The 24,873-nt window shown below is 56.5% G+C and overlaps 1 protein-coding gene and 1 long non-coding RNA gene across 3 annotated transcripts in view; one reads left to right on the top strand and one right to left on the bottom strand.

The window, feature by feature from the left end:
- The first annotated feature begins 2,066 nt into the window (after positions 1-2,066).
- FAM222A (family with sequence similarity 222 member A) overlaps positions 2,067-24,873 on the top strand; it is a 57,009-nt gene continuing 34,202 nt past the window's right edge. The window contains exon 1 of one of the 2 annotated variants that reach the window (XM_032168739.2): positions 2,067-3,129. The gene's annotated coding sequence lies outside the window, so the exon portion shown is untranslated. The remainder of the gene's footprint in view (positions 3,130-24,873) is intronic. The other variant, XM_058425711.1, reaches the window with a different exon arrangement.
- Positions 22,516-24,873, bottom strand: part of LOC116477961 (uncharacterized) — a 39,516-nt gene continuing 37,158 nt past the window's right edge. The window contains exons 3-4 of the long non-coding RNA XR_004250694.2: positions 23,874-24,098; positions 22,516-22,900 (exon numbers count right to left, since the gene is read on the bottom strand). This is a non-coding gene — a long non-coding RNA (uncharacterized LOC116477961). The remainder of the gene's footprint in view (positions 22,901-23,873; positions 24,099-24,873) is intronic.

Below are 24,873 nucleotides of genomic sequence, written 5' to 3'. Positions count from 1 at the left end.
CTTTGGTTCTGTCATTTGTGTGACCTTGGGTAAGTCACGTGGCCTTCCTCTGCTGTAAGATGTGCGTAGTGATCGTATACACCTTATAGGGTTTCTGCCAGGGTAAAAGGAGTTATGTGACATAAATAGCAGTGAGCACATGCCTGACACACAGTAGGTGTGAAGTCATGGTTACCTACAGTGAAAAAAATCCCAAACTTTGGACAGGCTGTGGTGCGACCTGCTGCCTTCTCTTCGCGATCTCTCTCACTTTCCAGGGTTTGGTTGTTACTATCCCTCTCCCTGTCCTCAGGTGAAGTCTGGTCTCCCCACCTGTCCACACCCTGGGTCCACTCATCCAGTCGCCCCGGCCGCCCTCCCTGACGTGCTCGCAGCCCTGGCTGCTGGCCCCAGCGGGAAGCAGCTGGCGGCGTATCACATTTCCAAGTAAATCCCTACCCCCACCTTCAACCTGGGGAGGGAAGGGGAGGAGATGGGGGCGGCCGCGGAGAAATAGAGCAGAGCTCCTGGGAACGGCGCGCGGAGCAGCCGCTCAGAGGCCTGAAACAGGGCCAGCTCTTGCCCTAGATAAGGCGGCGGGTGGCCTACTTGGGCCGGCACTGGAGGTCCGCCGCGGGCGCCTCTCCCGGCGGGGTGGGTTGGCTCCTGGAAGTAGGCTAGGGCCCGTATATAATCAGCCCGTCCGCTGGATACACTCCCCAGGGTCTCCAAAGCCCTCCAGCCCGGGTGAGTACAGCGGGCATTTATTGAGCACTTAATGTGTGTTTTGAGTCCTTTACGTGCAAGAATTCATTTTGCCCTCAAATCTACCCTGTAAGGTAGGAATTATGATGCCCCCCATTTCACAGACAAGAAACTGAGGCGCAGACCCGTGAAGGCAAATGGCCAAGACCGACAACCAGCAAGGACAGGACTGCAATCCCACCCAGTTTCGGTGGGACTCCAGGTATCACACGGGCATAGTCTGAGGGGTGGGGGGGTCTGGCTGCTGCTCTGCATTTCTGTGGGGATCTTTGTTATTGTCCCGGAAAGCTGGCTTCCTACATTGCTATGTGATGGACACATGGCAACTGAGGGAACTGCCCCACCCAGGACTCAATTTCCCCATCTGTAAATGAGACTGCTAGACGGGCCGCCCGTGGGCTGTGAGAACCCAGGAAGCTTCTTTAAAAGTAAAAGGCAAAGCACAGTATAGTTTGATAGATTCATATTTGAACCCCAGGTTGATGTGAAACTCTGCCTCAGTTTCCCTATCTATTAAGTGAGGGAGTAGGCTAGTGCCTGTCTCTTGTGGACGTGGGGTACGTCTAGAAGGTGTAGCTTACAAATTGCTCAGCGCTGTGCTGGGTTATAATAGTTAGCGCTCCACAGATCACAACAGTGATGCCAAAAACACATCGCTGCCAAAAATAAGCCTTAGGACAAAAAACATCCAGGACCGTGTCACTTCACATCTCCTAACCTCAGTTTCCTCCGTAAGTTGGAAGTATAATAATAGTACCTACCGTATCAGTTTTCTCATCTGTAAAATGGGAGTGATAATAATACCCACTCACACGGTGTTGTGAGGATTACTTTGCTACATAAGTATTAGCTACAGTTGTTATTTTTAACAAATTCCTCATAAGGTTGGTTGTTGCCAAGATTGAATGAAATAATGCCGATAATGCACTTATACAGTGCCTTGTCCCAAATGTGTGATCAATAAATGACACTGGTTTTGCCACCCCTAGTTCCTCGACAAAGGGACTACAAAAACCAGCATGCCCTGCGCCCCCAGTCGGGGCCCCTTCACCCGGCGCCGGCGCGCAGCATGCCGGGAGTTGCAGTTCTCGCGAGGCAGGTTCCGCCTCGTCCCTGCTTGGGGGAGGAGGTTGGAGAGCCGCCCTGCCGGCCTTTGAATTTTGCCGCGAAAAGCACGCGTGGCGGCCCCCGGCTCCGCCCCCCGCAAGACGCGGCGCCGCGTCACCCTGGTAACCGCCTCTCAGCCGCCGCTGATTGGGCTGGGCCGCGGGGGGCGGGCGGCGGACGAGACGCGGGGGCTGCTGCCGGCGCTCGCGCCTGGCAGTCGGGCCGGAGCGGAGCAGCGGGCAGGACTGCCTGGCCGGCGGCTCCGCGGAGAGGCTGCGCGCGCCGGCCGGGGGAGGCGGACAGCCGGGCCCGCCGCCTGCGGGGCGCGGCGCGCGGCACCCGGGCCTGACACCAGGCAAGGCACCGGCGCGCGCCAGACGGCGCGAGGCTGCGGCCCCGGGAGCCCCTGCGCGCCGCCCGGGGCCATGGGCGCGTGAGAGCCCAGCGCGCGCGGCCTCTGCTGCGGCTTGCGAGCTCGCACACCCGGTGCACAGTCCCCCGGGCCGTCCCCGTGTTCGCCCTGCGCCAGTGGGTTCGGCTGTTTCTCAGCGCCGAGGCCCCCGAGGCTGCATCCGAGCTTGCGTCGTCTGCTGCCGCCGCCGCCGCCGCTGCTCGCCGGCTTCCCCTCCCCCCACACCCGGGGCTCAAAGCAGGAGGAGGAGGGGCCGGTGCATTCTCGCCGCTGTTCTTTGCAACCTGCAGGGGCCGGTGTATGTCCGGCGAGGAGCCGGGACCGCTGCGGGTGCGTGCAACCCCCGGAGGAGACAATCCCCCCACCTCGGGGCGAACCCGGGGGCTGCAAGCCGCGGGCGGGCGGGCGAGCGAGAGGAAGCAACAAAGACAGGCTGCAGCTGGGGCTGGCGAAAGGGGCCGCGGCCGCCGGGCTCCCAGCGCGGGCGGAGAGGGCGCCCTGGGAGCGGCGCGGGCCGAGCTGCAGCCTTGAGCGGGGCCCCGAGGGGAGGCGCAGCGCCGCCCGCCGGACGTGGCGATCACGGGCCCCGGCGAGGATGCGTCGCCTGAGCGCCCGCGCGGCCCCCGTCCGGGGCGGGCGTGACTCCCGCTGAGCGGAGACCTCCCTTGCACCCCCCGACTTCGGACGGCGCAGGCCGGCGCCAGGATAGCCCTCACCGACAGCTCCCTTTCCCACCCGGAGAGAGGCATCGGCCCCCAAGGGGGGCTTCCTCAGGCAGCTTCTGCCACTCCTGCATGGCTGCGACCCGCCGAGCGGAGCGTCGTGGTAGCTGAGACCTGGTGCCCTTCGACGGCCTGGCTGATCCGGTGAGTTGTGCGGGGCGGGGTTCTGCGCTGGAGCTGGGGGCATCCCCTGGCGTCCGGGCAGCCGGGATTGGACAGAAGGGGTCCTAGGCTGTTGGGGGTCCTGAAGCAGCGATAACCGTTGTCCGCCCCTTTCCTCTCTCCAAACACAACTTGTTCAGACGGGCCAACCGATGGGAGTGGAGGTTGGGGGGCCCATTCGGATTCCGCGGGGCCCTGGGCGGGTTGGTTGCCAGAGAGGAAAGGTCACCCCACCCGTAAAGCTAACAAAGGTAGCGGCTCTGTCATCCGAAAATTCCCCGGGAACTCCAGTGTCTTGGAAGGGCTGGGGGGTGGGGGGCACCCAGGATGGGAAAACGTTGAGGGTCTCCCCAGCAGCCTCTGAGATCTTCAAGGGAAATCACCTCAGAGGGGGGTTTGGGGTTCCAGAAACGCAGGTGGCCACGTTTGAGGTTTGTGCCCCATGGGGCTAAACCTTAGAGCCCTCGTTCAAACCACGTTCCCACAAATAACTCGCAGGGACGGTAGGTTCCCCAGTGGGGTCACGACGTGACGTCAAGGCTTAGCCTCTGATGTCACCGGGGTTGCCGTGGCAACGCCACTTGCCTTGACCCAAGGCCGGAGGGGGTGGGGTCGTGGTAACAAGGGGCGGGGCTGGATGCCTTTGGGTAGTGGAGGGGTGAAGGCAGACTCCCCCCACCCCTACCATTGCAGTCCTCTGACCTAAATCCTTAGTGCCCCATAAGGTGGGGGAGGGAGGCAGTGCCAGCTGTCCCTGTTGATGCTCCTCCCCCCAAGGACAGGTGTTCAGAGCTTTGCCCATGTAGCCTGGCAGTGCCTGGGGGCTCAGGCCTCCCAGACAGAGCAACTTTTTGTTTTGAAAAGAGATGCTGTAGAAGAGACCTCCCTGAACCCCACCATGTACCCAGCCGGCAGGCTGAAGTTCCCAGGGTCCCCAGAGAGATGTGGGCCTCCGGCCCTCCAACAGGCTACTTCTGCTGGGGAAAATGTGGGTGCCCCTCCCCCCGCCAAGGAAGGTGCAGAGGAGCTGCTGCCTGCTGCACCCCCTAGTCCAGGGGCTCCCCGTGCTGTTCTACCCCAAGGTGAGGGGCCTTGGCCAACCTGGAACTCCTGATTGCCCCCTGCTCCTTCTGGTGTTTAAGAGGATTGCAAGGAGCATATTGTGAGGCTGCTTAAGTGAATGGCGGGCAAGTGAGGCCCATCAGTGCCGAGGTCTGAATAAACTGTGTCTCTGTCAGGGCACCCCCCCAACCGACACACACCCCAGCACCGGCCCTCTTCCCTGCAAAGGCCCAGAGAACCCCCAGCCAGCATCCTGCTGCTGGCTCTGGGATTCGTTTAGGTCCCTTCCAGCAATTATTGCCAGTGTCGGGTGCTGGTGAAACTGCTGTGATCACATTTCTAGGAAAAGGTTCGAAAACTGTGTCATTGCTTCAGCAGCGTGGGGTGGAGTAAGAGCAGAGAAAGTATGTGTTCGGGTCATTAGGAGAAGCCAGGCCCCAGTCTCTGCAGCAAGCATTTTCCCTGCTCTTCTACCAAGCTCTCTAGCTAGATTAACAGGTCAATAAATATCGGTGGAGCTGCTTTGAGGGGCTTGGCAGGGAGATGGTATTTCCAGCTGAAATGGTGTCGTTAAACACACAAGCTTCCAAGGACAGAGGAGCAACAGCAGATTGGGGGAGAGCCGGGAGAGGTGGGCAGAAGGGCTGTTTGCGCTGCCTCTCGAAGCTTCCCAGTTTAGAAACAAACTCGGAGTGCGCGCCAGAGATTCACAAACACAGGCAGTTGGAGGCCCTCCGCCGAGTATTTACACTTCCACAGCCAAGGCAGAGGGAAAGGCTGTCAGAATTGGGCAATTCCTTCTGTTCCCTTCCCTCATCTCCCCGGGCTTGGCAATCAGCGTGCCAGACGATGAGCAGGAGGGAGTGCCAGCTTTCTCAGCATCTCCCTATATGCCAGGCGTTTTACACGATCTCAGTTACTCCTTGGAGTGGCTCATACGCTGTGGCCCATTTTATAGATAAAGAAACTGAGGCTTAAACAGAGGAAGTGATGGGCTACAGGTGATCAGCCAGGCAGCTGCAGAGGTTCGGCCCTGAATTGCCCTCCTGGCTCCAGAGTCCTCGTGTCTTACCACCTCCTCCCATGGGGTTGGGGGACACCCCTACTTATTGGACAGGGGTCCCTGCAGGCATCAGAGGCTATTAGCCATGGAGGGGGAGTCTGGCCCCACCAAGATGCTTTGTCCACACCAAAAGGCAGATTTGAATCCTCTCTTCCTATGACCTACAGGTCAGTGTTAAGTAGCGTAACAACTTCCGCCCGGCCTTGTGGTCTCTCTGGTCCCCTCACCCCCAGGACTCCTTTCTCCAGCACTAGGGGAAAGAAGGTGTAGCTTGAAACTCGCTCCTTGTCACCTGCCCTTCTGGGCTTGCTTGGAGGGAGGCAGTGAGGCTGCCCCTGGCCGCCCCAGGGACCTTCTTGGGATGTAGACGGAGCAAGGGCAAACTAGTAGATGAGGTTCCTGACCCCGCCTGAGGGTCAAAAAGCCCTAGAGGAGAGGTGCCACGTGAGTCACGAAGAGGACAAATAGGAATGTGCCAGACAGGAGTGAGAAGACTGTTCTGGGTGGCCGGAGTGCCCCTGGAGCAGCCAGTGATGTGTGTGGGCCCTCATGCCTGATGGGGAAAGGGGCAGCCATGGGTGGCTATGTCCTGGAGCCTTAGGTGGATGGGGAAGGTTTAAGCAGGGCAGAAGATCCAGTGATCTCCCTTGACAAGGACAGTAACCCGACATCCCTTCCCGTAAGCGTGGAAGAGGACACCTCGGTTCTGGGGGCAGTCTCCTCTCTCAAGGTTGGCCCCACCCCCACCCCCACCCTCACTAATCCTTCTCACTTATCTAATTACTGTAAGCTCGTCCATCCCCTGCCCCTTCTGAGCCTTAGGGCTGCTCTGGACTAAACCGGAACTGGGCTGGGCTGCTGAACCCCCTTGACGAGAAACTTGAGGCACCCTGGTGATGGGCAGTGGCTCCTGATTAGGTGCCAGTCTCTGGCGTGGGTTGGGCCTGGATCGTACTCTCAGCCCGCCGCTTGCAGGCTTTGTGACCTCGGGTGAGTACCTTTGCCTCTCTGAGCCTCAGTTTACTCATCTGTGAGAAGGACCATAGAACTCACTGCGCAGGATCTGGTGAGGATTCAAGGAGGACCTAGCACAGCACACAGTATACAGTAAGCACTCAAACGCATGTTGTCATGGCTGCTGTTACCTCCTCCTCAGAACGGAGGCTTGAAAGACTCAGTCCCTTGGAGCTAAAGGTTGAAGATCCCATTTGCAGGGAGAGGCCGGAACTCTACCAGCTATCTCTGCCAGGGGCTTCTCTGTCCACTGAGGCCCCCACCCACCCACATGATGAGCACTCGTGGCTCTTTTCTGAGCTTCTGCGGGGGCTGGGACTTGGCCGGGGGTCCCTCCCCAACCTCCCTCCAGCTCCCTCTGCCTTCCCATCCCTCACCAACCAGAGGAAGGCAGCGAAGCAGCTCATATTCATGAACCGTAATTCAATCAGGCGGCGATTCCTCTGGGCTTGGGGCGGGGGGTGAGAACGAGGAGGCGCGCACAAAAGGGCCGCTTTATTACCTCCCACGGGCGGGGAATTGCTGCTCTACCCCAGCAGCGGCCGGAGCCGCCTTTATTGTGTTAACCCATTTGCGTGTCAAGAGCTATTGTGCGCTTTCTCTGCCTGTGCGTTGCGGGCCGCGGGAGGAGGGCTGCGGTGCGGGCCGGTCACCTCCGCGGGCGCCGCCCGCCGCCCTGATTGGTTGCTAAGTGATTTGCATCCAAGGTAATCACTTTTATCTCAGAAGGATGTCGACTATAATTATAAGCTACTGACATCTTTTGAAATCTGCCTAATGACTATTTTAGTCTGCACGGGCTGGGTGTAGGGAGGGAGATTCTGGAAAGGGTGGAGGCTGGGAAGAGGGATGGATTCCTTCCACCTGGACCCCTGATTGCTTAGTTGAGAAATATCTGAGTACCTACTGCATGCATCAAACAAAAGATGGGGTCTCTGTGATGGAGGGCTTGCATTCCTGTGGGCAGAGTTAGTGCCACTTTAGAGATGGGGAAACGGAGACCCTGGGGAAGGGGCGACCTGCCCAGACCACACAGCCAATGTGCAGCCACCATCTGGGTCTCTCTGACCCCAAACTCATGCCCTGGCCACTCCAGTGGCCACAGTCAGGAATCATGTAATCATGCCTGGATACAGGTCACCAGACTAGTACCTTCCAGAGTTTACATCATAACCCTAAGAAATGCACGTGCTGGTACCACTCCCATTTTGCTGAGAAGCAGGGGCCCAGAGAAGCTATTATACTTTGCTTCCCGAGGTCACACAGCCAGGGAGTGGCAGAAGTATGAGGTTCATTGGCAGCCAGAGATGGGAAGGCAGAGGCGGGGTTCCAGCTTCCCACTCCTCTTCCCACCCACTCGTGGTTCCATTCGGTAAAGCCAGGCATTAGGTAAAGACCGAGCGAGGACACCCTGTCCCCCCTGTCCCAGTGGCCAAGTGATAAGGAATCAGAGGGCTCACAGCCTCTAGAGGGAATAAGATGAGTCTGCAGTTAACTTGAATTCTAGACAGGGCCAGAGCAGGGCTGGAGGAGGGAAAACCTGCAGCTGGTCCTGGAGGGCTTCCTGACAAAGGGGTCTGTGCTCTGTGCCCTGAGGACTGAGTGGCTCTGCCCAGCATGGAGTAAATGGGGGTGTCTCTGGCAGAGGGAGTTTGGAGACCCAGGAGCATGACCAGGAAAGGCAGGGGGAGCTTATAAGATGATGGAGGTGAAAGGGAGATAAACTAGGAGGGTGTGCAGCGGGCATCGGGTACTGAGCTAAGGGTGCTGTGAGGCCCTGAGGAAGAGGGAAGCCAGTGAAAGCATCTGAGAGGCAGGGACCAGCTCAGATCCTGGTACCTTAGAGGCCAGCAGAGAGCTTGGGAGTCACAGACCTGGGCTGAAACCCAGTGAGAGAGAGCGCCTGCACTCTCACTGGCTGTGTCCTCAGAGAAATCATTTTACCCCTCTGTGCCTGAGTTTCCTCTTAGGAGAGTCTCAACAGCTTTCTCATGGGCTTGTGGGTGGGGTGAGCTTGCATGTGCAGAGTGCTTGCGGGGGGCTTAGCTGAGCCCCTCAGAGCTGGGTGGGCTGGGCTTGAGTACAGGCCTGGGCCAGTCCTGGCCCCACAGCAAGCCAGCGTCCCAGCCACAGCAGCTGTTTGGGGCCCTGGGAGCCCCTGCTATTGTGCAGAGGGCACAGGGGACAAAGGCCTGGGAGGTCAGGGGGTGAGGCCGAGACTGGCTGTGAACAGGCTCCCGGGGACGGGGACTTAATGACGCAGAACTTAATGACCCAGAGTCTGTGGGGAGGGGGGCCTCCCTTGGAGGAGGAGGGAGGTCCAGCCACCAGCTGTCTGCTCCAGGATTCGCTGCCAGGGCACAGGCAGCTGCCTCACAGAGTCCAGGCCTGAGCTTGGCACTGGGGGAGACAGAGGTAGCAGGGCCTCCCGGCATGAAGTCCCCAGGCCTGAATGCAGGGCTTGGCCCTGCCCCTCGGCATCTGCAGATCTCCGTCTCTTCATCTGTGATGGGCCAAGGGACCACCTTAGAGGGCAGCTGTGAGGTTTGGCAGTAACCAAAGGCCAATGGGCAGTAAACAGGAACTGCTATTTTTGCTCTTTATCCATCCATTCATTCAGAGAGCTTCACTGCTCCAGGCCAGGCTCCCTGCCAGGTGCTGGGGACATGAAGATGAACAAGCCCCAGTTGCCTTGAAAGGTGGTGTGTACCAAGGGAGAGGCCTCAAGCGCGCCCCCTCAGCCACCCAACAAGTGCATGTGGGTTAATCGCCACAATTGAGGAATTCACAGTATGTGGGCACTGTGCCAGGGGCAGGGGGGCACAGCAGTGAACAAGCCAGACGTGGGCCCTGCCCTGGGCCACCACCAGTCTCTCAAAGGAAATCAGAGGTGGAAACAATTACTTCTGGCTGGAGTAGCCAGGGAGGGCTCCCTGGAGGAGGTGGCACTTGTAATTGAATACTTTCGCCTATTAGAGAATCACAGGACGCTGGTATCTGCTGTGTGCCAGACTGAGCTTCCTACTTTGGCATTTTGTTCTCTCATTTAATCCTCATATCCCTCTCTGAAGGGTGTTTTTATCCCTGTCATTCGAATGAAGAAACTTAGCCTTGGTGATGTAAAGCAGCAGCCCTGGGCCACATGGCAGGCCCACAGAACCCCCTTCATTATCCACACAAGCTTTTGCCTCCTCGCTACCTGTAAGGGTACTGGGCATGGTAGGATCCTCGGGCAGGGGCCGAGGGGACCCTGTTCTGGGCCAGCTGTCTCCTTTATGAGCTTCACGACCTTCAGCAGGTCACCTTCCCCACCCCTCCCAACCCAGACTCAGCCGCGTCCTTCATAAATGTCAAGGATGGCAAATCTGTGGCAGGCCTGGCTTGCCTTACACCACTGTGCCCTTGGCAGACATTGCCAATCAATTGCTGCCCTCTTCCCCTGCTGAGTTCTTCCCCTGACCTTGGGTTCCTTCCAGGGCTCTGGGCAGGCAGCGCCAATCAATCAGCAGGGCCTGTAAGCTGAAACCAGTTGCCTGCCTGGCCTCAATGAGCTCAGGGTGCCTCTGGCCCATCTCCATGTGGCTCAGAGGACCAGGGGGGACAGCGAGGGATTCTAGGGGATCTCTGTGTATTCAGGTTGTTCTTAAGCCACAAAAGCCTTTTAGGTGGGAGGGTCTGTTACCCTCTTCTAACTCCCACTTATGTTCATCCGTGCAGATTCCGAGCACTGACAGTCTGGATGATGATAACAGCATGTGTTGAGTTCTTCCTGAGAGCTAGGTCCTTCCTGGGCACTCTCATTCATCATTCTGCAGAACACCTGCAGCAAGCCTCCTTGCATCTCCAGGGAGAATTCTTAACCCATTTTAGAGATGAGGGAACTGAGGCTTGGCTCAGCTAAGCAGAGTAGGTTCATGCACTTGTTGGGTGGTCAAGCTGGCATTCAGACCCAGGTCTCAAAGTTCATAGCCTGGGACGGGGCTGTGGGTGGCAGGCAGACAGGGGAGCCCTCCCAGAAAAGATGTCATTTTTTTGGAGGCTTTAAAGGCTGGTGGGCTTCTGACAGGTAGACCAGGAAGGGCGAACTTCCGGGTGGAGGGAACAGCATGAGAAGCAGCTCAGAGGTAGACAGGTGAGAGTGTTTCCTAAGGGAGCAGTGTGTAGCCAGATGTGGCTAGAATGTGGGGAGAGAGGACTGTGGAAGGAGCCAGGGCTGGCCTTGATGTTTGGACTTTGCCTTCCCATAGTAGGGAGCTCTGGCAGCTCTTTCAGCAGAGTAACAGTGAGGTCCCATCTAAGAGTACTTACTCAACAGCTCTGTGAACCCCGGGTGAGGTTACTTGGGGGGCTACCTTCAGTCTACTAGAAGCTTTGGCCTAGAACAGTGCCTAGTGCACAGTAGGTAGACATCCAAGAAGTACTGATTGAATGAATAAATGAATGAAGACTCCCTGGACTGAAATGCTCCTGACATCCCCAGGGGACCGGCTGCAAGGAGGGGAGAGACCAGAGTCCCGCTCTCCAGTCAGGGTTGAACACCAGGCCTGGCAGTGAGGGGCAGGAGAGGGGGCCAGGCAGGTACCTGGGACAGGGCTTCCCTTTCACCACTCCCCTACCCTGTTGCCTGTCCCCAGGACCCCTCCTAGACCTTCCTGCTGGGCTGTCTGCACCTTTCGAGCCACGCCTGGCGGGCAGTGTGGGCCCAGCGCTTGGGGGGATGAAAGATGAAGGTTCGTGACCATTTTTTAACTCAATAAAGGGAGAGACAAGCTGCAGGCTGCAGGCCGGAGATATAATTAGTTCACAGCAGTGGCGCTTTCTTGATTTAGCTTCTGAGAGAACAAGACAAGGATGTTATACCCAATTAGCAGTAACATCCAGTCGGAGCCTCAATAGGTGAGATAACAAGCTATTTTTATGACTTTTCTTTCCCAGCTTGGAGGGAGCGGGGGGAAGGGGGTATCAGGGCCTTATTTCTTTTCATCAGGGAACAATTATTAGTGATCTCAGGATTTCCCAAAGCCAAATGATGCATTTGTTAACCCAAACATGCAAGCATCCCAGGGTAGCAGCCGGGGTGGCAAGCTGGCATTTTGAGCCCAGGGTGGGTGGGAGGGGTGCAGGCCCCTAGCCTCTATTCTGGAAGCCCTCTAAAAAGGTTCCCAAATGCAGACAGCCCATTGGTTGGGCAGCAGAAGCACAGGTCCTTGAGATATTCTCAGTATTTGCCTTGATTTCCCTACCTGCGTTCAAAGGGACATAAGGAGGCCAGGCCGGTTTCCCTGGGGATGAGGAAGGAGCCAGTTTTGGCCCTTGGCAGCCCTTCTTGGCACCACTGTAGATTCTTTCTGCCAACTAGGCCAGAGGTTCTGGCACCTCAGTCTTGAACCTGCCATTGCACTTTGCCCACCAAACCCCCATTATGGCCCGCCCCACCCAGCCACCCTTCTCCTGTCCTGGGTCCCAGGCCCAGTCCCTGGCAGGGGCAGACTGGTGATTAGCTCCTTTCTCTCCACCATCATTAGCCCCGCAGTCAGGGCACCCAGCACTGGCCAAGTCCCTACTGGGCAGGGAAGCCCTGCCAAGCCCCACCCCAGCTGCCTGGCTGTGCTCCCACTCCTGGCGAAGGCTGGGGGATGCCCAGAGAGGGAGCTGGCAGGGCTGCTGTGGCGCCGCATCAGCCTGGGCCCTAAGCCCAGAGCAGGTTCCTGGGCCTCCGCCCCTCCTCCTGAATCTTGCCCCGCCCTGTCCCTCATCCTGTCTTCCTGTCAGTGCGGAACTCCCCACTCCCGGTTCAGACAACTGACAAATCCAGCCATGCAAAGTGGGAGTTTAATTGCAAACAGTTTTTACGGATCATGGGCCCATCTGTGCCACCATATGCAAAGAGAAAAAAAAAAATCCCCCTTTTTTTCTCCCCACCCCACAAACTACAAAAGAAACAATTGCCAAGGTTTTTCTGGCTGGAACCAAGCACAGAGCTGGGACCCATTCCCGGGGGCTTCCTGCAGGGTGGTCCTGGCAAGGCCAGATAGGGCAGAGGTGAGAGGATCCCAGGGGACCCACTCAGAAGTTGAGATCTGACTGCAGAGAGGCTGTGACAGCCTCAGCAAACTGCTGGCAGCTCCTGAACCCACTGAGATCTCTCGCAGCTCTGGGCCTTGGCACGTGCCGTGCCATGGTTCAAGTACCAGGTCCTGGCCCTCTCCAGCTACCTGGCTGGCACTGTGCATGGCCTGTGAGACAGGCCTTGATGTGGAGTGGGCACTGCACAGTGTCCATGGAAACGTGAAAGAGCCGTGTCACAGGGCCCCAAGGACGAGGCGCCTCCTGTCCCCTTTCTACCCGAGAAATGCAACTCCAGGAGGCTGGGGCTGACAAGGCCTCACAGACTCGCTTCTTCCCAGTGGTGCCTCTTGCCCTGGTGCCCAGCCTGGATCTGCAAATGAATGCCACCCAAGATGTAAAGGACATTGGGCACCAGCAGCCCACCCTCCTCAGGCCCTCAGATGAGGCTTCCCCCCGGGGCCTGCGTGAGCTTCTGAGAGGACTCACCTGAAGCAACCTGCCAGGGTTCGATTCTCATGCCACCCCATCGCAGCTGGGTCACTTCAGACTGTCGGTCCTCCCTCTCTGTGCCTCAGTTTCTTCCTCTGTAAAATGGGAGTGCTGGACGTAAAGTGCTTCTCTGCTTGTCATCTCTCTTCCCTTATGAGGTGGGGGTGAGGGTCCTTTGCTTTGCACACTAATGTCTTCCCAAGTTTCTAATCGGGACACCCAGTGTTGAATGAATGAATGAACGAGTGAGTGAAGGAATGCATGAGGGAAGTATTTGGAGGGCTTTCCGGAGAGGAAATGGGACACAGGCACTTGGCTTGCCAGGAATTCAGGATTTTTACTCCCTTTCTTGTTGCCATCCGGAAACCACCCTGCGATCTATGGGAATGATGAACTCCATTCTACAGGTGGGGGAAACTGAGGCTTGGAGAGATTGAGGGTCTCTCCCAAGGCCATGCAGCTGAAAAGAGGCCAGAGCTGGGACTGGAACCCTGGGCTGAGCAACTTCAGCTGGCCAAGTCCCTGCCCCTCAGGTGAGGAGAGTCCAGCCCAGAGCTGGGAAGGAGCTTGGCCAAGGTTACACAGCAAGAAAATAGCAGCCAGCATTTGTGGGGCACTTCCTACCCCCATTTTACAGATATACTGTGTGCTGTGCTAGGCCCTCCCTGAATCCTCACTAGACCCTGCGCAGTGAGTTCTATGGTCCTTCTCACAGATGAGTAAACTGAGGCTCAGAGAGGCAAAGGTACTCACCCGAGGTCACCCAGGTACTCCAGCCTCAGAGCCAGGCCAGCCAAGTCCTGCTTGCTCTTCCCTCTTCTCTCTCTCCCTCCCTCTCCCTCCCCCTCCCTCCCCTGGGTCTGCACCCTGTGGGTTCCCCATGCACCTTACCAACTGTGTGTGCCAGCAGCCGGGCCCCGAGCGGGGGATCCAGTGTCCAAGGCTGGGAACCTTGCACAGCCCTCTTGCAGCAGGTAGCAGGGGAAAGTGGGACCCAGGAAACATCCCCATTTCCTGGGACCCAGGTGAGACCAGGCCAGGCACCAGGCAGCCCATTCCCATTCCCCACCTGTAGTGATCACCAGCTCCCATTGTAATCATTAAAACTATTAGAAGGAAACGTTCGCTTGAAGCAAATGTCAGGCGCCGAGTTGTGCTTTGTAAACGCTCACAATTAATGCCAATCAGGCCCGGAAAAAAGCCGGCCCGGAATCCTGTCTGTTTCGTCTCATTTGTCAGCTGGTGCTGCTCCATGTTGCACATTTTCATACAATTGCTATAAACATAAAAGGGAAACTCCACAGTGTTCCCGGGCGCCGGGATGGTGTGCGCCGGCTTAATTACTTGGTATTCTGCTGTTCATTTGGCCGCCCTGAGCTGGTGGGAGGGAGAAAGGGGGACTTTGTGTGGCAGGGTGAGGGTTCCTGGGGGTCAGCCAGGGAGATGGGTCAGGCTGCTGGCCTGGGCCTCCTGCCGCGTTCTCTGTAGGCTGCGTGACCCACAAGCTAAGCTGGGAAACAAGAAAAAATTGCTTAAAAAAAAAAGTTGGCAAAACCTTCAAGTAGAAAAGGGGTTCAGAGTCCACCAGACTTGGTTTCAAATCCCTATTCCCTCTCCTAGAATGACTCATCAGGTTTATGGTCCACCTCCTGCATGCCAAGCATGGGGCCTCAGTTTTCCTCATCTGTGAGTTGAGGGTAACAGCCCAGCGGTCAGGATTTCAAGCCTGCTGGGGCCCTGGGACATCATGGTTTGGTTTGGTTTTCCCATTTGGTTGCTGCACAGACCCTGTGAGAGTGAGCTGCCCCTCTTAGCAGAGTGTGAGGGCCAGAGTCCCACAGCAGGAAGTGGTGGAGCCAGGATTTGGCCCCGGATCACTGGCTGCGGAGCCTGTAACCATTGTACCGTCCTCCCGCACCCACCCTGGGCAGCCACAGGGCTGAAAGAAGATGTGATGTCTACAGGTCCCAGCACGCAATAGGTGTTTGGCAAACAGTGGCTGCTGTCTGCCCACTGCCTGGAGATGGTCAGGAGCAGCAGGGGGGCTCAGGCCTGGCCTGATGGTCAGCACCAACAGGATGCGGACCTTGCCGGGTGGAGGGTGAGAATGGAGTAGTCTAGAAGCAGGTGCCGTTCCCCCTTCCCTCGGGGCCTGGGTCCGCCTGGCTTCCAGGGCAGGACTGAGGAGGGAGATGCTGAGAACATGCCTGGCCAGGCCCCAGGGGACTCCCGCCAACCCCCATCCACCCTTGCCTTGCACCTGGCTCTGAGGTGCTGGGTGTGGTTGCGCACTAGGCCCCATGTTGTCTCACGAGACCTCTGACAGTCCAAAAAGTTGGGTGTGCTGTCGTCATGGTCCCCATTGTACAGATGAGGAAGCAGAGGTCCAAGCTGACCCAAGGCGGCTGGGCTGGGAGATGGGGATGCTGTAGCCGGCTCCTGCCCAGGTTCCTCGTTCCCAAGTCTCTTGTGCCTTCCTAGCTCCCTCCCTGTAGAGACTGGACACGGCCCTGCCACACCTTACACGCCCTCCCCAGGGCCCTTTTGAGCTCTCCAGCTCTCTGTGGTTGGGGTCTTCTGAGGCCAGGCTGGGACACACTGGCCTTTGTGTGAGCTTGAGCCGGGCCGGGCGGCCAGCAGAGTGGAGAGAGGGCGGTGCAGCCTGGCCGGCCAGGGACAAATGCTCAGAGCGGGAATAGAGGCCCTTTTGTGTGCCTCTTGGAGGGGGAGGGGGTGCTGCCAGCTGCCATCCCGTGTGACTATGGAGACCTGAGCCCTCCATAGAGGTTTGGCCGACACCTCCGGGGACCGGCCAGGAAGCCTGTCATCATCAGCTCTGCCTCCTCCTCTGGCTATTTTGTGTCTTCCTCTTGTTTCCTGGGGGTCCTTGGCTGCTAGAGGAGCCACAGGCAGCCATTAACATGTAACATGGTTTGCTGTGGGCCTGCTGTGTGCCAGCCCTGAGCCCAACACTCCACCCACCCTTCAGGCAAGGGGCGGTAGTCTCATGTTTCAGATGAAGACGCTGAGGTTCACAGCGGACAGGCATCTTGCCACGCTGGCACAGTCATGGGGTGGGGATATGGCCAACTCCAAAGCTTTCTCTGTCTGTGGAGTTGCCCTTTGTGTCATGCCCTGGGGTCCAGGTTTGCAGCTCAAGGTACTTGTTCCCCAGGGTGGGCTAGGGGAAGAGCAGAGATAGGTGCTGGGGACTGGGCCTCCAGGTGTACCCCACCACCAAAGTCCTGGGTGGAAACCAGCAGGAAGTCTTCAGGTGTCTCTGTTCCCTGAGGGACATTCCGTCCCTCAATCGTGGCAGGACTCTGGGCTAGCGGCTGCAGGGCATTCATGAACAAGCCCAGGGCCCTGTTGAGGGCTACCATACCTGTTCAGCCCGCTCTGAGCCTCGATCTCCTTAACTGAGAAATGGAAATGAAAGAGAACCCGCCCCAGGGGCACTGGGGGAGGATGTAGTGCCAGGACCTGGGTAAAGTGCTGAGCTTGGTACCTAAGCACACTCGGGCCACACAAGCGTAGGCTGGGGTTTCCCAGCATTCCTGCTGCCTCCTGAGAGAGGGAGAATATGAGCTACAGCAGTGGGTGGGTGGTGGGTGTTGAAGTCTCTCCCAGGAGCATAAGCATGCACCAGGGACTGTCCCACTGGGTCCCTGCCACAGCCCACTTTATATGTAAGCAATGCGAGGATCAGAGAGCTAAGGTGACTCATCAGGGGTCCCAGAGTCCCAAAGAGACAACACGGGGATTGTGGCTTCTGGTGAGGCCCAGCCCTTAGTCTCTTCCTAATCCCCACTTTGCCTAGTCGGTAGCAGTCCACTGTAGACACGGAGTCCCTTTTATACGAACCCAGCCCCGTGGGAGAGCAGAGCCATGCAGGATGCCCTCAAAGGCCACTTGGGCCTCCTGCAGCATATTCCAGCCACCTGGGATGAGCTTACACCTGCCAGGCCGTACCTTCCTCTGTGCCTTTGCTCAGACTGGGGCATCTGCCGGGTGTACCCTCACCGTCCCTTGCCCCAGCACACACACATTCAACGCACCCACACGTGTGCCTTCTCTGCAGGGCTAAGGGTCGGGTACCTGCTCACCTCCAGAGCCCCACCCAAGCCCTTTTCACCAATCTCCCATCTCTTCATGCACAGTGTGGCACGTGGTAGGCGTTCAGTGAAGTTGGAACCAAAGATCTGGTCCAGCCCTCAGAGACCTGGTTCCCACCTAGCAGGAGAGACAGACACAAACAGGTCAGTGACAGGGCAACACATCCAAGGATGGAGTCAAGTGCGGGACGCCCACAGAGCAGGGAGCTCCCGTTCCATCTCTAAGACTAACCAAACCCCTACTATGCTCCTGAAAACTCTGCCATCTTCTTTCAGTCCTCCCAGGGCAAGGCAGTGGGGTTACAGGTGAAAAAAGAGGCTCAGACAGCCAGGTACTGACAGGTCACATGGCTGCCCAGGACGCCTTGGCCATTCCAACTCCAAAGTCCCACTCCTTCTCCAGGGTGGAAAACTCAGGTACCCGGGGACCATGCAGGTAACATAAGGAGCAAAGCCATTGCAGCCACCCTCAGGACACATCAGCCCAGGGGTTCCAGCACTGCCAGGTTTGGGTTTTTCCCCTGAGACAGCAGACAATAAGAATTTTAGGTAGAATTCTAGTTTTTATTTTTCTTTTGGACATTGGCAAACACATCACAAGTTTTTAAATGCAGCGAACAGGGCAAAGAAAAAAAGATGTGGGCAGATTTGCGCCCTTTAATGACCCCGTATTGTCTGGGTGAGGGGCATGCTGGGGGGTGTCAGGATGGCTTGCCTTCCCCATCCCCGGCCAGCAAGAGCCCCCGGAACCCAGTGGCATCTCCCTGAGCCCCTCAAGACACCCCCCAGCCACCGCCTTCACCGCCAGAGGCAGGAGGCAGGGCCCGAGCCCCACGAGGGCACCACCCGAATAGCTATAATCAGCAGCCTCGCCAAGACTTCAAACTCACCCAATTATCCTGCGAGGGAAAAAAACACAAAATGAAAACAAATTAACATGTTTGCATAGAAGCCGCTGCAGCAACACACACAGACACGCGCACGCATGCACATGCTGGCGCATGCCCCAGCAAGGCTGGGAGACGGCGCCGCCACCCCCGCTCCCTGGGCCTGGCACCCACCTGCACAAAAATGGGGGACCAGGCCCAGCAGCCAGCTTGTCCCCAAACCTGACTGGGCACTGACTCCCTCCACCAGCTTTCAGTTTTTCTTCTTTTCGATTTAATAAACACAATTCATTGTGTGCCAAAATTCCACTGCACCAATCTGTGAGGTAGATATATTATGAGCCCCTTTCTACAGATGGGGCAGCTGAAGCACAGAGAAGTTAGCTGACCTGCCTGAGGCTGCACAGCTAGCACGTAGGGGAGCCAGCTGGGGCTTGAACCCAGACAGGCCACTTCCAAAGTCCCTGCCATGACCACCGTGCCTTCTCTGTGGCTCCTTCTTGCCTGTGGGTGGTGTGCCAAGGCCTCAGTCTGCCTTTGAGGCCCCTCCTAACCCCTGTGGCCTGCGTCCACTCTTCCCTTGCCCACGCCACCCAAACAGCCCACCCTTACCCTACAGGCTGGCTCTCCTCAGGCCGAGGGGCTGTTGGTGTGACGACGATTATTACGGAGCCAGGTGAATGTGGGTTCAAATCCCTGCTCCACCAGTTTCTTACCAGATGGCTTTGGGCATGTGGCTTTGCTTCTCTGTGCCTCAGTTTCCCCCCCTACTAAAATGGAATAACCAAGGAGGTGAGGAAGATTCTGCAGGCAAGTGGCTGCCTACAAGGTACTACCTCTGGCACCTGCCTGGGGGCAGGGGGGTTCCTCCAGCCCACACCATTCATTTAGTGCCACAAGGCCCACCTCATCAGACTCACTGAGCCCCTGTTGGTGCCTTTGGCCTCCGTGCCAGGCGCTGCCCTTGCCCTTGGGGCACTCAGACAAGAAGCTCAGATACTCCTTTTTCGGGGAAGCAGCCTGTCGTCAGAGGGACCCCTCTTCTCTGGGCCCCCTGAAGCTCTGTCTGACCCAGGATTGGGGTTGCGTGGGTGTGTGTCTGGTCATCTTTGCCGTGTTTGGTTTTTCTCTGGGTTCCTGCAGCCTGGCACACCACAGGTGCTCAGGCAGGGTTTGGTGACTGCACTCGTTGGAGCATCCCCTCTCACTCTCAAGGCACACTTGGGGCCTTGTCCCTGGCATTAAAGGATAAACTGCTGGAAGGAATTGGGGTTTAGGTCCTGGGGTTCAAGGATCCCTGCCCTCCTCCCCTGCTGCTGTGTGACTGCAGGCAAATTGCTTCACCCCTCTGAGCCCATCACTGTCATCTCCTGGAGTGAGAGCTGGGCGGGCAGTTCACGAATGCTACACTGCATGTGATCATCACCGGCTTCATCCTCACAACAGGCTGGTGAGGAAGGTGTGGTTTCTACTTCCATGTTTCATATGGAGAAACTGAGTCCCCAAGGGACTCAGTGGCTTACTCAAGACAGCCCTGCTAGTGAATAGCAGAGCCAGGGTTCAAACTGAGTTCTGGGTTTTTGCCTTAGCTGAGGTGCTGTTTCGCCCTTCCTAGACACTGTCCGTCAGGAGCCAGAGGGGTAGTGCCTTGTGGGTCTGGAGAATGAGGGCTACTAGGATGCTATGGTGGTGGCGGGAGGGGTAACTCACCTGGCTGCAGAATCACCCCTTTGGCATGCTGGGGAGGTGACCCAGCGCCTACCCCAGGAGTGGCTGGTCCTGTGGGACATTGGGTGCCCACTCAGAATCCAGCCCTCCCACAGCACAGCCATGCCATGGGCTTTAGAGTCCAGCAGACCTAGTTCGCATCCAGACCCCACCAGGTGCAAATCCTCGTCCTCTCGGAGCCTCTGCCCCTGCTGGAGAATGGGAGGCATGGATGTATTCACACTCAAGAGAAGGGCTTCCAGCTCCATGTGAGCTGAGGCATGGCACCCAGCACACAGTTGCTGCTCGATGAAGCCACCCCCTGCCCAGACCTCCTGCGGGAGAGGCCCTCTCCCTTATCCAGAAGCTTCACAGCCCTGGAGCCTCCATGACACAGGCCGGAGGTGGGGCTTATGTTGCCTAATGGGTAAGCTGGGCCCGGAGGAGGCTCTAGCCTTGCCCCTCTGCCCACGCATGTTGAGGGTCTCTGGGGCCCGGGTGTTCTGGGTGTGTGGAGGGGTTTATCAGGTTGAGGTGGCAAACTACAGTGAAAAGAGGGGGGAGAGACCCCGAACTGTGAACCCTGGACCATGCAGGGAGTGTGGGAAATAAAGGTCCCAGCCCAGCTCTCTGTTCAGGTGAGATTTATTGAGCATCTACTGTATGTCTGGCCTTGGAGTAGAAAGAGACCAGCGAAGGGTTTGTGAGGCCTGAGGCCCAGCCTTCTCACTGCTATGCACCCTGGGCAAGCCACACAGTCTGTGGACACAGCCTTCTCACGCAGGGCTGTGGTCACATCACAGTAAGAGGACATCTGTTACTCGGTGGTTGAGAGTGCAGGTCTAGAGCCCCCCAACCAACCCCTGGGGGTAGGGCAAGGGCCACTTCCAGTGGTCATCGTGAAGCTGTGTACGACCCCCTCACACCCACGCTTCTGAGGCTCTGAGTGCAGAGACTGAGTGCCGAGTGGGAGGAGGTTCTTTCCCCCTCATTACAAAGGTCATGTTCATCTTTTAGTATTCGGAAATAAGTCTGACAAAGAAAATAAAATTCAGCCGACATCTAACTGCCCAGAACTAACACTTGGTCTCATGTGGCAACATTCGGCCCAGGTGCTGCGCATTCGGGGAGTGTCTGACCCCAGGAAGGGCCACTCTGTGCTAAGCCTGTCCTGGGCTCCTGGACGCCACCTGCCCGCCCACCTGCCCAGCAGCCCATTGTCTGGCATGTGGGGGTGCGGAGCAGCCGTTGTTCTGTGCACATCTGATCCCGTCTTTTCCACATCAGATCATTTGTAACCGTCACCAGGCAATCGGGCCCGTCGCTGATTCAATCTCGGCTTTGTGCTGTCACAGCCATTTTTCTGCGCCGGGCTGATTTTGAAAGGACGCCCATCCTCTGGGCCCACTTTTCAGAAGGAGGGGAGGTGGGTGGGGGGAGGTGTGTGTGTGTGTGTACGCAGGACATATTCCCCACACACGTGTACACACACACACACATTCCATTGCTGCATCTCATCACCTAGAGTAGAATTTGGGATGATGTAGATGGACAAGGGCCTCAGGCCAGGCCCATCATCCCTACCTCCGTCCCTGACCATCTGCCACCCTGAGTGCCTACTGTGTGCCCCATCATGCAGACACAGTAGAACCTGCACTCCAATGGAAGAGACAGACAATAAACCATTCATCAAGATAATTTCAGAGCAGTAATGACAGTGAAAGAACTGCTGTGGTGATGGGACAATGGCCGGGGCAGAAGGTTGCCAGCTTGACCTGGTGGTCAAGGAGAGTCTCTCAGAGGAGGTGATGTTTGAGCTGAGGCGTGAATGAGGAAATGGAGCTGGCATGGAGAGTGGGGGAGTGGTGTGTACTGGGGATAGCGTGGTGTTGCACTGTCCACAGGTGGCATTGAACATTTGCAGTGAGGCAAGTCTGAACTGAACTGAGATGTAAAATCCATCCCAGGTTTCAAAGACTTAGAATAAAAACAAGAACATAAAATATCTCAGGAATTTTTTAATATTGATTACACATGGAAGTGATACTATTTTGGATCTGTTGGGTGAAATGAAGTATATTAGTAAATTTAATTTCCTCTTACTGCTAAAAGATTTACAATTACATAGGAGGCTCCCATTATTACGTATTTCTTTTTTTTTTTTTTTTTTTTTTTTGAGATGGAGTCTCGCTCTGTCACCCGGGCTGGAGTGCAGTGGCATGATCTCGGCTCACTGCAAGCTCCGCCTCCCAGGTTCACGCCATTCTCCTGCCTCAGCCTTCCGAGTAGCTGGGTCTACAGGTGCCTGCCACCACACCCGGCTAATTTTTTGTATTTTTGGTAGAGGGGGTTTCACCGTGTTAGCCAGGATGGTCTCAATCTCCTGACCTTGTGATCTGCCCTCCTTGGCCTCCCAAAGTGCTGGGATTACAGGCATGAGCCACCGCGCCCGGCCCCCATTATTACATATTTCTATCAGACAGCACTGGTGTAGGGTATTTAGATAGAGGCAAAACCATAAGTGCAAAAGGCCCTGGGGTGGGGACAGGGTTGGCTTGTGAGAGGACCAGAAAGCAAGCCAATGTGTCTGAGCAGGATCAGCCCAGGACAGGACAGTGCAAATAAGACATTGGGAAAGGATTCACACAGATCCTTCAAGGATATTGTTAGAAATGCCACGAACGACTGGCAGGATGGCTCATACCTATAATTCCCAGCACTTAGGGAGGCTGAGGTGAGAAGGTTGCTTGAGGCCAGGAGTTCGAGACCAGCCTGGGCAACATAGCAAGATCCCACGTCTACAAAAAATAATAATTAGCTAGGTTGAGGTGGTGTATGACTGTAGTCCCAGCTACTTGAGAGATTGAGGCAGGAGGATCACTTCAGCCCAGGAGTGAGCTGCAGTGAGCCATGATCATGCCACTGTACCCCAGCCTGGGTGACAGAGCAAGACCCTGTCTCAAAAAAAAAAAAAAAAAAAGCCATGGAAGCCACTAGGTGAGCTCTAAGCAGGAGAGATGTGTGCTACACACAGAAAGGCTTGGTCTGGCTCCCCTGAGGTGGAGATTGGTGGCAGGGGGGTGATGGGGCACAGGGACGGGCAGGAATCTGTGGTAGAAGAGTCACTGCCAGGACCTGCTGGTGAATTGGCTCCACTGGATCTGGCTCTGCAGAAAGCTCACTGCTTCCTGTGGCTCCTGGATTTCCAAGCTGCTGGGGCTTCCTGTCTGTCCCGCCACCCATCTCCACCTCCCCAGCAGCTGTTCCCTGTCATGTCAGTGCATTTACAATGAGCGCCAGTCGCCTGTCTCCAGGTGGTCAGAGGTTGAAATCCCTTTTGAAAAGTTCTTTAAAAAAAGAAAAACCAGAAGTCATGCATGTTCATTGTGGAAAAATTAGAAATACAGAGAAGCACAAAGAAGAAAAAGAAAATTCCCCAGAGTTAACCGTCAGCCGCTAGGCTATGACAGGGGGAGGAGGTTGAACCCAGGCGGTCTGGCTCCAGCACTTTCTAAATCACAGTGCCTGTGGCCGGATGACATGGAGGGAGCTCCCTGACCGTAGGAGGGGTTAGAGACACGACGCCCCTCTACCCTCACTCACAGGAGAGGTGGAAAGCTGGAGACTGACCCACACATGGGTGGTGAGTGGCGTTTGACTCTTGAAGATTTAAATAAACATTGAGAGAGCTCATGGACTCTGGGATGTGGAATGGTGGCGCTGTCATTTGGGCCGAGTGTCCTGTTTCCTAACCCCTGCCTTGAAGGCTCCATTCATTTCTGCCCCAGCCTGACCCCCAGAAGAATCTACTGATCTTAGCATTGGGCTAAAAGCTAAGGCCAACCCTTGCCAGCCCCTTTTGTCCACTCTCCTCCCCCAACCTGGGCCACTCAGTCTTTTAAACACTCTTGGGCCATTCTTGCACAAGGACCCAGTCGTCTTCCTCCCCGTCCCTTGGGGCCTGAATCCTCAAACCCTGTCTGTCCCAGGCCAACCTCTTCCGTGGGGCTTTCCTGCCTGCTTCACCAACCAACCATGTGGCCCTGGACAGCTCCTTTCCCTCTCTGTTTCCTCGTGACAACGCCAATCATGTCTTTCTCCCGGTTGTGGCGTGGGTTACGTGAGGTGACGTCTGTAAAGTACTGAGCCCGTGGAGAACACTAAAAATAAAAGCTAGCTCTTATTATTGCTCTTACTATTAGATTTTTCTCCTTCCCCGTTGCCTGCTTTAACCCTGAACTGTGGGTGCAGGGACTGGGGGAATAGGTGGGAGGAAGGCTGGAGATACCAGGCCCCTCCCATCTCCACTGTGGGTCTTACCTTTGCCCGTTGCACACAGTGTTCCGGGATCCCAGCGTCATCTGGTGGCATCCCTACTTCCCTCTTTTGGTCTCCATTTCCATGTTGTTTCTCCAGAGAGATTCTATGACCACTTCCAAAAAAAAACTGGGCAGGGGGCTTTCGGCTGAGCTCACAGCCCCATTATGGCGTCGTAGTACTGAAGCTGTTCAGTATCGATTCTCAGATCTCCCCACTCACTCTTTGCTGGAAGGTGATGATGGAGTCTTACTTGACTGACAATTTTCATTAAAGAGCCGAGGCTGGAACTAGGAGAACAGAGGCTCAGCCTGCCCCTGGCTCCAAACTTTGCACCTTGGGATCCCTGGCTCTCTGGGAAGAGTAAAACTGCCCCTCAGAGGTCCATAGCTCTGGGAGAGGGCCAGCCAGGCCTGTTGCCAGTGGCAATGACTGCCCCTTCTAACGGCACCTTCTCTGAGTCCCTGTCCTGAACTAGCACTAGTGCAGAGGAAACAGATCTCCCCGCCCTGAGGTTGTGGGGGGGGTCCCTGCCTGGCCCTGCATAGTTGAGGTGCTCTCAGTGACTCACCAGGAGGGTTTGCTCTCCAGCAGCCTGGAGCTACTTCATGTTCTCTGTTTGCTCCTCTCTCTCAAGTCTCCATGTGGTGGTCTGCGCAGTCCCTTCTGTGGGATCCTTCCCTTCCCCTAGCTTTTTCCTACGTACCTGTTGATAACAACCATAAACAATGCTAACAACGGGTACCACTTAGGCAGCTACCACAAGGACCCTGGCACTTTGTTGTAAGGAATTAACCCCTTTTGCAGACGTGGAAACTAAGGCTCAGAGAGGAGGGAGGGATTTGCCTAAGCTCACAGAGTTAAGTAAAGCTCAGACATCCGGATGTGAAGTTGGGGACAGACACTGTCACTCTGCTTATGAGACAGCTGGTGTGTCCTTCCATCATGACCCTCCCCCAGGCCAGGTAGGGTGACCCCATCATGGCCACTGCTTGTCTCCCTG

This window comes from Hylobates moloch, unplaced genomic scaffold (genome assembly GCF_009828535.3).
Source record: "Hylobates moloch isolate HMO894 unplaced genomic scaffold, HMol_V3 SCAFFOLD_12, whole genome shotgun sequence".
Classification (NCBI taxonomy): Eukaryota; Metazoa; Chordata; class Mammalia; order Primates; family Hylobatidae; genus Hylobates; species Hylobates moloch.
The sequence above is the reverse complement of the archived record's forward strand: the minus strand, read 5'-3'. Positions and strand labels throughout refer to the sequence as shown.